This window comes from Lactuca saligna, chromosome 9 (genome assembly GCF_052625555.1).
Source record: "Lactuca saligna cultivar CGN05327 chromosome 9, ASM5262555v1, whole genome shotgun sequence".
Classification (NCBI taxonomy): Eukaryota; Viridiplantae; Streptophyta; class Magnoliopsida; order Asterales; family Asteraceae; genus Lactuca; species Lactuca saligna.
In genome coordinates this window covers 49,285,687-49,301,075 of record NC_136425.1, presented here as the reverse complement: position 1 = coordinate 49,301,075, position 15,389 = coordinate 49,285,687, and positions in this window count along the sequence as shown.

Here is a 15,389-nt window from a genome sequence, read left to right as displayed (position 1 = left end):
ATCATCATTTTATGTGAAACCCTAATTTCACTTGGGTTTATTGTTGGGCCTTTCTATTGGGCCTTGATGATTTGGGTTATTAAATGGACTATCCAAGATCAAGCAAATGGTCTAGAGTAACTTAATGGGCCTAGGGTAAGGCCCATGTAAGGGGCTTGGGCCCAATTTGGAAAATTGGGCCATAGATGGGCTAAGGTTTGGGCCTTAATGAGTATATGATGTTGGACCTTAGAATGAGACCATGTATAGGCCTAGGCCCAATTTGGAAAATTGGGCCATGTGTTGGGTTTTGATTCATAGTTGACTTTGGGCCTAGGCATTGGGCCTTGGGCTTGAATAAGCCAAGCTTGGGGTAATGTAATTATCCAAAGTAAGTGTTTATGGTTATGTGTTGGGATCCAATTATTAATTGGGTGATGTTTTGATATTGACAGATCGAAAATATGTCATCCAGCAGTTGGGGTCGAGTCTGCGGGACTTCAACAAGTGTGGGATTGTGTCTTCGGGACTTCAGCAGTGTGAGGTGAGTTACCTTCTAGTAGCGGTGGGTCTACGGCCACAATGCCAGCCCACCAGTAGGATTTGTATGTTAGATGATTGTCTTTGTGATATCATCTAGGTTTGCTATTACCTGATATGTTGTATGCTGGCATGATATGTTATCTTTGATAGTGGTAGTAGGAGGGGAATAGTCCCCAAGTTCGGTTGTTAGGACCGAAGGGTAGTACGGACACCCCAGATATGTCTGATAGTATGTTGTGTTATGATATATGTGATAGTAGCTGAGTGTGGGCGAGGCCCGTATCTCCCAGCTAGTTGAGTGTGGGCGAGGCCTGTATCTCCATGAGTGTGGGCGAGGCCCGTATCTCCTAGCTGTTTATTATATGATTGAACATACTTGTATATTATGGATTAGTAGCTGAGTGTGGGCGAGGCCCGTATCTCAGAGATAGTGGAGTGTGGGCGAGGCCCGTATCTCCCAACTAGCGGAGTGTGGGCGAGGCCCTTATCTCCATGAGTGAGGGCGAGGCCCATATCTCCTAGTTGTTCATTATATGATTGTATGGTATGTGGTATTATGGTGGAACTCACTAAGCTTTGTGCTTACGGTTTTCAGTTTTGGTTTCAGGTACTTCGTTTTCAAAGATAAGGAGCCGGCTCGATCGCAGCGCATCACACTATGGTTTTCCGCACATGAGATCTTTGGGATTACACTCTGATATTGTTTTATGATAACATGTTTGATTATTTCTACTTTGGTTTTTACATGACATGGTATTACAAATGTTTTATAACACTGTTGGTTTTATAATGACGTATTTAAGAATGAAATTTTTGGCCTGTATTTTTGGGATGTTACAGATGACTGACTAATTGAACAAATCAAATCAGTCTTGGCCCGGCCGAGCACTTACATTTGTCATCACCAAATCATCGAGGGGCCCACAGATATCGCTTTTATCCTAAAGGTAAAATGAATGGATAAACTTCGACTCATATGGCTTGTTCTACTACTTGTTGAATCATACACAAAGGCATGTTTTATAACATCGAGTTACCGAATGCGTTTTCGTGCAATCAATGTACAACCAACTCATAGTAACAACTCATATCTCTAGGTTTGAAGAATATAAGATATTATCATCTCATGATCACTCGTGATAAAATCCATGAAGTGATTCCAATGAGCGCGAGTTGAATCCAATACTCATAACTTATGAGCACTCATGAGTCATGAGTGTTGTAGCCCATTGTCCAACATCTTAGACCTCTACAAGCCAACCCATGATAGTCTTGATTCATATCTACTTCCAACATATGACCGACTATGGATGGTTTGAATAACTTAGTCATTCAGGAAGAACAACCTAGTTATTCTGGAAGTCAAAACATGCAAAATGAAACACAAGAATAATTGAATCTAATATGCTATCAAAACCTATGTGTAACACCCCAAAATTACCAGTTAACAATTTCATTTTTAATTTAGGTTAAAACGTAAAACATCATTACAAAATATTCATGATAATAATCCATGTCTGAAAACCGGTGGCATCATAATAAGAATTCATAGTACATCCCAGAAAATCCATAGTGCGGAAAAACAAAAGCGTATGTGTGATATGCTACTACCGCGCCGGCTCTTTTCCCTTAGCTGAGGAGGTACCTGAAACCAAAACTGAAAACTGTAAGCACGAAGCTTAGTGAGCTCCCCCATAATACCTCATACCAGGCAAGCATATAACATACAACATTCAACTAGGAGTTACGGGCCTCGCCCACACTCATGAAGATACGGGCCCTGCCCCCACTTCGCTAGCCGGAAGATATGGGCCTCTCCCACACACTAATACCTGGGAGATACGGGCCTAGCCTACACTCCACTCTCGGAGAGATACGGGCCTTGCCCACATTCAACCGCTATCCCATAATATACAAGTATCATACAGACAACAAGTATAGACAACTCTATCATACTGACATATATCATAATCAACTCAACCAAGAGATACGGGCTCGACCCACACTCTAATACTAACATCTCGTCTATATGGGCCGGCCTTGGTGCCTTAGACCTGTTCCAACTGGTAAGAAAACTCACCTCAGAGTAGCTGCTGATCTGTGTGGGAATAATCTGTCTGTCTGCTGCTGCTGCTCCAGAAATACTCCGGCTGTAATTCTCACCAAACACTTAGTCAAAAACTGCTAACTGTCCTTTGGGTAAAATGACCATTTTACCCCTAATCATGCCCTAAGTCAAAGTCAGAATCAACTTCCAGTTGACCCGACTCGCCGAGTTGGCTCTCCAACTCGTCGAGTCCATATCCAAACGACTGACCTGGATTCTGTTTCTACTCGTCGAGTTAGGCGTTGACTCGATGAGTTCTCCATCCAAACTGTTGTTCAAGTCCTTCATCCTACTCGCCGAGTTGTATGAACAACTCGGCAAGTTCATCTTCATCCGATGAACACTTATGTTGCGACTCGCCGAGTTGTATGAACAACTCGCTGAGTCTGATCTTGATCTAAGGAGATTGCCTTGAACTCGCCGAGTCTGGGCATCGACTTGCCGAGTTCCATTATGGGTGAGTTTTGGCTTCCAACTCACCGAGTCCACCCTGGACTCACCACACAACTCGACACAGCTAAAAGGGGACAATCTCGGAGACTCGCGACCAGACTCGCCGAGTCAGATGAGCGACTCACCGAGTCTGCTTCATGCAAGAGCCATAAACACGATTTTGCTCGAATCCAGTCCATGCCATTCGTAGATCTGGGCTCCTAGAGCATGAATAACACGTAAAGTTTCCAACTTTATGTGTAAATATCCATCTATGAGGGTTTTAGGGTTCAAAATGCACCAAAAGAGTAGATCTAAGGTTTTCATGCAACATGGGTCCATAAAGGCAGTAGATCTGAGCTCCTGGAGCTCAACCATGCCTAGATCTAGAGGTTACTCAACTTATTACGAACCCCACACATACACAAGCTTGGAAATGGTTCAAGAAAGACTTTAATGGAGATATAAGGGACTATAAGCATGAAAGCAAGGGGAAAATCGAGTCATACCTTATGGAACACACTGAGAAAGCTCAAAGATGCTTGACCTCCTCTTCTTCTTCTTGATCTACTCTTTTTCCCACTCCAAAACTTCAAGAGAGCACCCAAATGCTTCAAACTCACAAGGAAACAACTCTTGAACAAGGTATAGAGCTCTGAGGGTGAATGGGGGCAAGATTGGGGCAGAATGAGAGTTTAAATAGGGTGCAAACCCTTGAAACTTAGGGTTTCATCCAACAGCGGTGACTCGCCGAGTCCAGGATATGGACTCGCCGAGTCTTCAACTTATAACGTGTCTCGGGTCCCAGCTCTACTCGGCGAGTCGGACCTATGACTCGCCGAGTCCAAGGCTAAAAACGGAAAACACTCAAATAAGATTTACATACCAGGAACCAGGTGCTACAAATCTCCCCCACTTATTTTAGACTTCGTCCTCGAAGTCTGTTGCTCGATCCTGAAACAACTCAGGGTAATGCTCCATCATCTCTTCCACCGGCTCCCAAGTCCACTCCGAACCCTTGCGGTGCTACCATTGCACCTTCACTAGTTCCACCCTCTTGTTCCTCAAATCCTTCGACTTCCTGTCGAGGATTGCGACTGGGCGCTCAATGTAATTCAGGCTGTCATCAACCTGAATATCCTCCAACGGCACCACTGCTGAATCATCCACTAAGCACTTCCGCAGCTGAGCTCGACTGGCAGATCCAGCCTATACGCCACCTTGCCCACCCGGGCTACAACCCTGAATGGTCCAATAAATCTCGGGCCCAACTTTCCCCGCTTCCTGAATCGAATGACGTCTTTCCAAGGCAACACCTTCAGGAGAACCATATCCCCGACTTGGAATTCCAAGTCGGATCGATGCTTGTTGGCGTAACGTTTCTGCTGACTCTGAGCAGTCTGAAGCCTGCTCCGAACCTGCTGGATCCTCTCTGTCATCTTGAGCACCACTTCAGTGCTTCCCATGACCCTCTGGCCAACCTCACCCCAACATATCGGGGTCCTACACCTCCGTCCGTACAACATCTCAAATGGGGGTCGGTCAATACTCGCGTGGTAGCTGTTATTGTATGAGAACTCGGCTAAGGGAATATAGGTATCCCAGCCACCGCTGAAATCTAACACACATGCCCGCAACATATCCTCCAAGGTCTGGATGGTCCACTCGCTCTGACCATCCATCTGCGGGTGAAAGGCGGTGCTAAAATGCAAACAAGTGCCCAACTCGTCATGAAATCTCTTCCAAAACCTGGAAGTAAAACGCACGTCTCGGTCTGATATCACTGACACTGGCACCCCGTGCCACGCTACTATCTCCCTGATGTAGATATCGGCCAACTTTTCGGCCGAGATGCTCTCCTGTATCGAAATAAAATGGGCGCTCTTGATCAATCGGTCCACGATGACCCAAATCGAGTCTACTCCACGCGCAGTCCTGGGAAGCTTTGTGATAAAATCCATCGTGATGTCTTCCCATTTCCACAACGGGATGTCCAACGGCTGCATCTTCCCATGGGGTCTTTGATGTTCGGCCTTGACCTTCCTGCAGGTCAAGCACCGCTTGACGTACCATGCCACATCTCGCTTCATGCAGGGCCACCAATAGTCTAGACGAAGATCCCTATACATCTTCGTCGCCCCGGGATGAATAGAGAATCGGGACTTGTGCGCCTCCTCCATCAAGATCTGGTGCATGCCTCCGTGATACGGAACCTACACCCTGCGGTGTAGTGTCAATAGTCCTCGGCTATCATAATCGAAGGAGGAAACCTGACCCACCACACGCTCGCTCTTCCGATGTTCCTCTTTGATAGCCTCCTGTTGAGCCTCCCGAATCTGCTCCAACAGGGGAGTCACTACAGTCATCCTCATGCAAATATCCCTGATCGGCGCCGCCTTGCGGCTAAGCGCATCGGCCACCACGTTGGCCTTTCTCGGGTGGTAAAGGATCTCACAATCATAATCCTTCACCACGTCCAACCAAAGACGCTGTCTCATGTTCAGATTCGGCTGATCCATGAGGTACCTCAAACTCCTGTGGTCCGTGTAAATGGTACACCGAACCCCGTAGAGGTAATGCCGCCAAATCGTGATGGCGAAAACCACTGCTCCCAACTCCAAATCATGCGTGGGTAGTTCGCCTCGCGAGGCTTGAGCTGCCTCGAAGCGTAGGCGATGACATGCCCCCTCTGCATCAATACCGTGCCCAACCCTAAAATAGACGCGTCACAATAAACCACAAAATCCTCTACGCCCTATGGCAGGGCTAAGATCGGTGCCTCGTACAATCTCTGTCTCAGTGTCTCAAACGCAGCCTGCTGCTCGGGTTCCCACCGAAAGACCACGACTTTCTTTGTCAACCGTGTCAGGGGTATGGCTATCTTGGAGAAATCCTTAATGAACCTCCGATAATAGACTGCCAAACCTAGGAAACTCCGAATCTCAGATGGAGACTTCGGAACCTCCCATCTCATCAGGGCCTCGACCTTGGCCGGATCGACCAGAATCCCATTCTGGTTGACAAGGTGTCCGAGAAATTGCACCTTGCGCAACCAAAACTCACACTTGGAGAACTTGGCATACAAGCTCTCCCTCCTCAGGATCTCCAATACCTCTCTCAGATGCTCCTCATGCTCTTCCTGCGTCTTGGAATAAACCAAGATGTCATCGATAAATACTATCACATACCGATCCAGCATCGGTCTGCATACGTGGTTCATGAGGTCCATGAACGCGGCAAGAGCATTGGTGAGCCCAAACGGCATCACCACGAACTCATAATGGCCATAGCGCATCCGAAACGCGGTCTTCTGCGTATCCTCCTCCCTGAACCTCATCTGATGATAACCCGAACGCAAATCAATCTTGGAGAACCAAGATGCTCCCTGAAGTTGGTCGAAGAGATCATCAATCCTCAAGAGTGGGTAACGGTTCTTCACTGTTACCTTGTTCAACTCCCGATAATCTATACACATCCGATGCGACCCGTCCTTCTTCTTCACAAACAGAATCGGGGCTCCCCAGGGTGAACTGTTCGGCCTAACGAATCCCTTGTCTAGCAGCTCCTGCAGCTGTGTAGACAACTCCTACATCTCAGGAGGAGCCATCCGATATGGTGCCTTGGCTATCGGAGCCGCACCAGGAACGAGGTCAATCCTAAACTCCACCTGTCGCTCCGGAGGTATCCAGGAAGCTCCTCTGGGAAAACATCTGCGAAATCTCGCACCACCGGAACCTCGCTCACGGTCGCATTACCCGCCTCCCGGGTATCCATCACATACGCGACATATCATGTGCATCCCTGCTAAAGGTAGCGTCTAGCCCTCGCTGCTGAACATATTGCGGGTCCGCGCTGTGGCCTCTCGCCATGAATCACTAACTCTCCCCCACCTGGGGTCCTGACTCGCACTAGTTGTTGCGTGCAATCTATCACCGCCCCATTAGGGCTCAACCAATCCATGCCTATGATCACCTTGTTCCCACGCAATGGAATGGGAACCAAATCTACCAAATAGCGCTCCTCGAACAAACGCAATATGCAGTCCCGAAATACCATCGATGCTCGCACCGATCGATCATCAGCAATTTCTACTTCCAAAGGGCAATCCAACATGCCCGAAGAGTCAGGAAACTTCTTGCTAAGCGCAAAGGACACAAACGATCGGGATGCATCCGAGTCGAACAACACCTGAACTGGGATACCGTTCACATGGAACGATCCTAACACATATATATATACCAAGCACATATCAATATCATAACATCATATAAATAAATGAGAGGGAAAGAATCATACCCGTCACCACATCGGGTGCGGCACGTGCCTCCTCGGTAGTCAGCTGAAATGCCCGACTCCTCACCACTGGAGCGTCTGCCTTGCCCTACCGGCCATCCGTGATCCGCAAGGTAGCTGGAGCTGGCACCTTTACTGACGTTGCAACTGTCAACTGGGGGAAATTGGCCTTCATGTGGTCCCTCTGGTTGCAGTGGAAACACAGCAACTCAGATGTCTGTATAGCCGAAACAGGAGTAGTACAATCCCTGCTAAAGTGCCCTGTCTTGCCGCACTTGTAGCAGCCTGCTGATCCCATCCGACATGCTCCCTCATGTGTCCTGCCGCATTTCCCGCAACGGCCCGGTCCCCCTTGGACTTTCGGTCTCCCATCTGATCCCTTGGGCTTCTTCCCCGAATCCCCAACCGCCTGCCCCGCCTCTGCTTTCCTTTTCCGGATGTGCTCTAAATCGATCTCCTTTTTCCCTAGCCCTGGCAATCATGGAGTCCAGGGTAGGGCAAGCTGAAAAGCTAACATGCTCCCGGATGTCAGCCCGTAGCATGTCATGATAACGGGTCCTCCTCATATCCTCATCACCTGCATACTGGGGCACCAACAAAGCCCTCTCCCGGAACTTGGCGGTGATCTCCGCCACAGTCTCCGTCGTCTGCCTCATATCCAAGAACTCCCTAGCAGCTGCTGAAGCTCGACAGCTGGCGGGAACTCCGCCCTGAACCTGGTCGCAAAGTCCGACCAGGTCATAGCCTCGACAACCGAGGCTCCCAATGAGTCCTCCAGGGACTCACACCAATCTCTAGGTTGATCTCGTAAACACCCCGCTGCGAACCTCACCTTCGACCCCTCCGGGCAGAAGCTAATCATCTGTGTAGACTCAATGTCGGCAATCCATCGTCTAGCAGCTATGGGGTCTTTCGCCCCGTGAAAATCCGGCGCACCACTGCCCCTGAAGTCCTTGAAGGACAGTGTGCGAGATCCTGACTGGATAGATGCCATATCACTCCTGAATGCCCGGAGGCGATCCTCCATCATCTCCAATATCCCCTCCTTGATCGACCCGAAGTTAATGGGGGTCGACTCAAGGATACCTCTGGTGATCTTAGATGCGATGAACTCGCGCAGCCTCTTATCTACTGGCTCGGAACCTGATCCCGAACCTGATTCCTCTCCTGAACTGCCAACTGCTGGCCTCGGGCGTAGTACCACCATTCTGAAATACAAAGAAATAACAATTGTTAGCGATACTGGTACCCATGGAGGGATCCCACTCACTACAAGTTCCCTGGTCTTATCTTGGCCTTCCTTGGTTCGGGTACGGATCCTCTACTTTCAGTAGTACGGGCCCATACTACCTTCCACATCTATCCGTACCTTCTTCAAGGACTGCCTCAACTCCACCAGGTCCCTTCCACTACCGCTGATCACTGCTACTCTTTATCCTAGGCTTACCCTAGGAAACCTCTGACTCCACCCAACCCAGTCATCAACTGTTGAAGGCCTCTTGGTGATGCCAATTAACTATAACCTGAATACAATCACATGTGATGAGGCTCGGATAATCCTTCGAGTAAGGGACTCATCTCTACAACGGTTAGGACTCAAACAAGAGCTACGCAATAGAGTCAAATCCAACACTCTGAGATTATACAACCCTGATCACATGTGACTTTAACGTATTCACCTAACAGTTAACTCCCATCACTTCAAAACCCACATAGCACAAAGCAAACATCATTTGGACATAAGGAAAACAATCTCAAGCAACACTATCCTCGTAGAGAGAACTAAACTAGCATACAATGCTAAACTCGTACTATTAGGAATAACCTAAACAGGCTACTCTACTGCTGTCTACTCAACCCTAGCATGCAAGTATCACACAGACAACAAGTATATACAACTCTATCATACTGGCATATATCATAATCAACTCAACCAAGAGATATGGGCTCGACCCACACTCTAATACTAACATCTCGTCTATACGGGCCGGCCTTGGTGCCTTAGACCCGTTCCTACTGGTAGGAAAACTCAACTCAGAGTAGCTGCTGATCTATGTGTGAATAATCTGTCTGCTGCTGCTGCTGCTCTGGAAATACTCCGACTGTAATTCCCACCAAACACTTAGTCAAAAACTGCTAACTGTCCTTTGGGTAAAATGACCATTTTACCCCTGATCATGCCCTAAGTCAAAGTCAGAGTCAACTTCCAGTTGACCCGACTCGCCGAGTTGGCTCTCTAACTCGTCGAGTCCATGTCTAAACGACTAACCTGGATTCTGTTTCTACTCGTCGAGTTAGGTGTTGACTCGACGAGTTCTCCATCCAAACTGATGTTCAAGTCCTTTATCCTACTCGCTGAGTTGTATGAACAACTTGGCGAGTTCATATTCATCCGATGAACACTTATGTTGTGACTCGCCGAGTTGTATGAACAACTCGCTGAGTCTGATCTTGATCTAAGGAGATTTCCTTGAACTCGCCGAGTCTGGGCATCGACTCGCCGAGTTCCATTATGGGTGAGTTTTGGCTTCCAACTCACCGAGTCCACCCTGGACTCACCACACAACTCGACACAACTAAAAGGGGACAATCTCGGAGACTCGCGACTCGCCGAGTCTGCTTCGTGCAAGAGCCATAAACGTGATTTTGCTCAAATCCAGTCCATGCTATTCGTAGATCTGGGCTCCTAGAGCATGAATAACACGTAAAGTTTCCAACTTTACGTGTAAAATTCCATCTATGAGGGTTTTAGGGTTCAAAAGGCATCAAAAGAGTAGATCTAAGGTTTTCATGCAACATGGGTCCATAAAGGCAGTAGATCTGAGCTCCTGGAGCTCAACCATGACTAGATCTAGAGGTTACTCAACTTATTACGAACCCCCACACATACACAAGCTTGGAAATGGTTCAAGAAAGACTTTAATGGAGCTATAAGGGACTATAAGCATGAAAGCAAGGGGAAAATCGAGTCATACCTTAGGGAACACACTGAGAAAGCTCAAAGATGCTTGACCTCCTCTTCTTCTTCTTGATCTACTCTTTTTCCCACTCCAAAACTTCAAGAGAGCACCCAAATGCTTCAAACTCACAAGGAAACAACTCTTGAACAAGGTATAGAGCTCTGAGGGTGAATGGGGGCGAGATTGGGGTAGAATGAGAGTTTAAATAGGGTGCAAACCCTTGAAACTTAGGGTTTCATCCAACAGCGGTGACTCGCCGAGTCCAGGATATGGACTCGCCGAGTCTCCAACTTATAACGTGTCCCGAGTCCCGGCTCTACTCGGCGAGATGGACCTATGACTCGCCGAGTCCAAGGCTAAAAATGGAAAACACTCAAATAAGATTTACATACCAGGAACCAGGTGCTACACTATGAACATAAATAAAAAAACCTTTTATTTATCACCATATGATTACACATTATTCATTGTATACTGCTCTGCTATCAACTTTATTCTAAAATTAAAACACTAGTTGTCCCATGCTCCGAGCATGTACACTATGTTTTCTAAACACTAGTCATGCCATACACCAAGTATGCATACTATGTTTGTCTATGATCTTTACTTTGTGAAAGAGATCGATTGAACATAATTCCAATGATTCTCATTTCACAGTCCCAAATCCTTACTGCAAATGCAAGAATTCCAAATTCATGTCATTTACTGAAATATGTTAGATTCTAAACTTATATACATTGATCCTCTTGTAATGATTATGCACAAAGTCAGAAAGACTTGACAACAACCATTACAAAGCATTCCAAATGAGATCAGCTCCTTGGAAACATCCTTCTTGCATTAAGTTTCCTAATCTTACATAGATTTATTAATTTCTAACTTTGAAACATTTCCATATTCCATTTTGACTATCACTTCTGAACAAGAGTTGTCTCTTTACAGATTATGTCAATATGGTCCTTCTAGAATTAACACTATATTTCCAACTGTTCTTGAGCAACTAATCTTTGGTAAACCTTAGATTATCCTCAACAATTGCTTAATCCTTTTAGTCATATCCAATTCTAGACCTTTTCCCTTCTTAATGCCCCAAGCATTTGGAATATTTTTAGAAAGGATGAATATAGCACATATAATCGATCCTATATCTGAAGCATATGGGACATGATTCATGATGTCTCACATAAAGACTAAACCAGTGTTTTGCTATAACATTTCCATTTCTATTTGCCAAGTTCTCATGATTCAGATTATGAAAAGGGATGCCGTAATCATCATCGAATTTTAGAACGCAAATAATGGACCCATATACAGAATTTCCTTATGTTGAGCCATTCCAACATGATATTTATATATATATATATATATATATATATATATATATATATATATATATATATATATACTTGTCTAAATATGACTAAAACCTTAATCTAAGCTTTTAGATTTGAGATGAAGTATAATTTCCTCTCCCTTAATTATAGCAAAACAACTCTTTCTCAATTGAAACTTTTTGTTTTCTATAATTAACATTGATAACTTGCAATACTTATCATAATTATCATGCTCCCACTAACATTATGATTATTAGCATAACACTTATGCTCCCATTAGCTTTGACATGTACTCAGAAATCAGCTGGACTTCTAGAAATCAATACTTTATTGACTTTTTACCAAAGTTCACATTTCTGATACTAGATTGCTTTTGATAAAACTTTATCATAATCATACACCTTATCTTAGATAACTCACATGTGTGTCTAAACAATTTTTAAGAACTATGAAAAAGGATGTCGTAATCATAGTCTTGATTGTTTAGACCTTTGCCACTTCTCACAAGTCCATGTTAGTGTGCGGTGAAACCACACACGCTCCACTAACGACTTTGAGAATGCAAATATCACAATTGCTATCTAGCTAAAATGTACTTAGTGAAAGTGTTTCCTCACCATCATTTTCATGAATCGGAGAGAAACCTTATGACACTTAGATTTAATGGTGTATGTGTTCTTATCCATGTGAATTGTCAAAACCATAGTCACAAGACAAGGATACTGACAAATCCAAACTCACATGGACTGAACTCAATGTTAATTTCTTGCCATCTGGCAGCTCAAGGGCCTACCATTGCTTCCAAGTTGTTGTGCAACCAATTGAGAACTCTAAGAACTCATATGCAAAGCCAACTTTAATTGGAATGGGCACAAAATATGTCAACACGATGGGTTATAAACCTCAAGTCGTGTGCTAATGAAGAACTTCAGGTTTTATTCTTGATTAGTTCTTGAGATTTTCAAGACCTTAAAGACTCCCACTATCCTCTTGACATATAAGACTTTCTTGCCAAATATTCAAGAGATAGTGTGGATTCTAATAAAGACAAACACTTCACACAATTGGCCTTAGTTGGTCTTTGTTTTATCAAAAACATCACAACTTACCAATTTCAAATGTACAAGAGTAGAAAAATTTTACTCTTACATTTAACAAGTGTTTTAAACCTTCTTTAAGACATGGCACTCAAGTTACATTCTTAGAGTATAACTCTAAGAATTGTTTTTGGAACAAAGTATGAGTCATTTTCTTGATTTAACCATTTCAACAATTCATAGCTCCTCTTCTTAGCTATCAGAATGCACTTAGAGGGTGAATTGTGATAAGGTCTCTTAATCATTAGGATGATTATATAACATGATACTAAAGTACTCTCCCATCTTTTCAGATTTGAGAAACTTTTATCCTTCTGCCTAATTTGATTCTTCTTATTCGCACTGCCATACACTGTAACCTTTTCCAATGTCTCAAAATTACACTTAAGCTTGTAAGTATAACCATATTTTCTGAGCTATAGTAAATTATGACGAATAGTATTATCGATCTTTTGTGGTGGACTTAACCAGTGCACAGGAATGTGTACTCGATCCCTTAGTCCTTTACTTGACTCACACATCCATGTGAACAAGTATTTAGTCTTAAATTTTCCAATGCTTGAAAGTTCTCATCCATCATGCTATACAACTTGCATGATTCCAAGTTCCTATCCAACTGAAACTTGGGTGATGAGAATCTTTCCTTATTTGGTAAATTTAGACATTACCACAAATGAGAGAATCAAATTCACTTTCCAATATTGCTATTAGTGGAATCTTATAAGCAACAATTTTCCACAAACGCCATTGTAAGGATACCTAAAATAAATAAAATCAAAAATTTCCTTTTATTTTAAAACTTTGCGGAAAAACTTATTCTTACAATCCATATGAAAACTTGTTGTTATCTATTCCTAAGCAATATCTCATAACTCTTAAGAAGTAACTCAAGAATCCGATCTTCAAACTATGCGATAGAAATCCATCTACGCGATCAGATTCAGCATATTCTTTCTTTAAGTTTCTTCATTTTTCTTTGATTCTTAAAACATCACCATGTGACCCAGTCACATCATGTATCAAGAATCTCATAATAGAAACTTAGCAGAGTTAGATAGTGGACTTTACCTGAAGTAGAGTCAAACTTATTGACTTTAACATCCTTAGGTAAATTTGGCAGGTTCACAACTAATTCCCCTTCCTTTGGCAATATAAACATATGGACCCTTTGGTAATGGTATGCAGGACTATCACAGACTTAGCTTTTCTCTTTACCATTTGATCAACCGAGTTGACTATGGCCGAACCCTTTCCATTGGGAAGAGAATGTTTTTTCTGGATTTCCAGTGTCTTCATTGTCAATGTCCATAAAGTTTTAGGAAGTTGATCTTAGAAAATAGATAAGATCCTTAAGGTTCTTGTCATATTTTGTTTCATAGGAGTCCTAAAGGAACTCACTATGTGACTTAGAAAGTAGTTGAGCCACCAACTTTCTCAAGACTTTGACACCCAACTCTCCCGGCTTGTCAATGTGTGACTACATCTCCAAGATGTGATCACACATAAACCTTGCTTGCCAATAGGGATTGAGTGACCTTAAACTTTTCAAGAACTTGTGGGTTAGGGAGAATAATTAGAGGAGGTGAAAGAAGTAAAGTTCCAAGAGATTTGGGAAGATCATAGATGTCTGAACTTAGACATCTTTTGGGAGATATTCAAGATAGTTGATCTAAAGTCCTTAATATGACACCCAATATGAAATATTAAGGCTAGGACCAACAAACTATTTTATAACTTAGAAGAGGGATGCCGTAATCCAAGCTATAAAATATTTGAAGGTAGGTGAATGATGATTCACCAATTTCCACCAAGATAAACGAAATGTATTATTAGGCTTTAATTGAATTTGAAACTCCTAGATCTTTTGAGATTCATTGAACTTTTCAATGACATGTTTCAATCTCGAGTGTGCCCTTCAGGTTTTGTGACTGGGATGCCGAGGATCACAAAACAAGGTGTGAAGTAACCATGCAAATTACTTGGTACCCTTAAGTGTTTACCCCTCAATCGATGTGCCGGTTAACCACACACGCTCCATCGATACTATGATAAACATTAAGTTACCCTTTGCCTACCTTGTTAAATACGAGTTAGTGTGCCGGTTAACCACACACGCTCCACTAACCGACTTAAACAAAGTGCAAAGTGTAATTTCATGGATTAGCACCTTATTCACATTTTCCTAAGTAACTAAGATTGGGTATTTATAAGAGTTTAGTTACTTAGTATTTATCATTAATACTTTTAATGAAGGGAGAATTCTAGGCATTGTCCTACCCGTTCGGATAACGACCCTCCACCGGTCAAGGAAGCGGTGGGTGAGAGTGGACACCCATTAAACTGTCATTTTATAGGCAGTAACCATATACCCCCCTTATAGACCGACTTCGTGAATGAGGTCTACTAACGGTAAGACTAACTTTACTCTTATACATACATATATATATATATATATATTATTATTAACTTATAATATTATAAAGTATAAGGGTTGAATTTTAACTTTTGAAATTCTAAGGGCTTAACTTGGAATTAAAGTATTCATGGGGAAAACTTTACAAATTCCAAAACTTGAGGGCAAGTTTTGAAACTATTCAAAACTCTTGGATTTTCATAACTTATGAGTTTAATTAAAGTTTTAAAA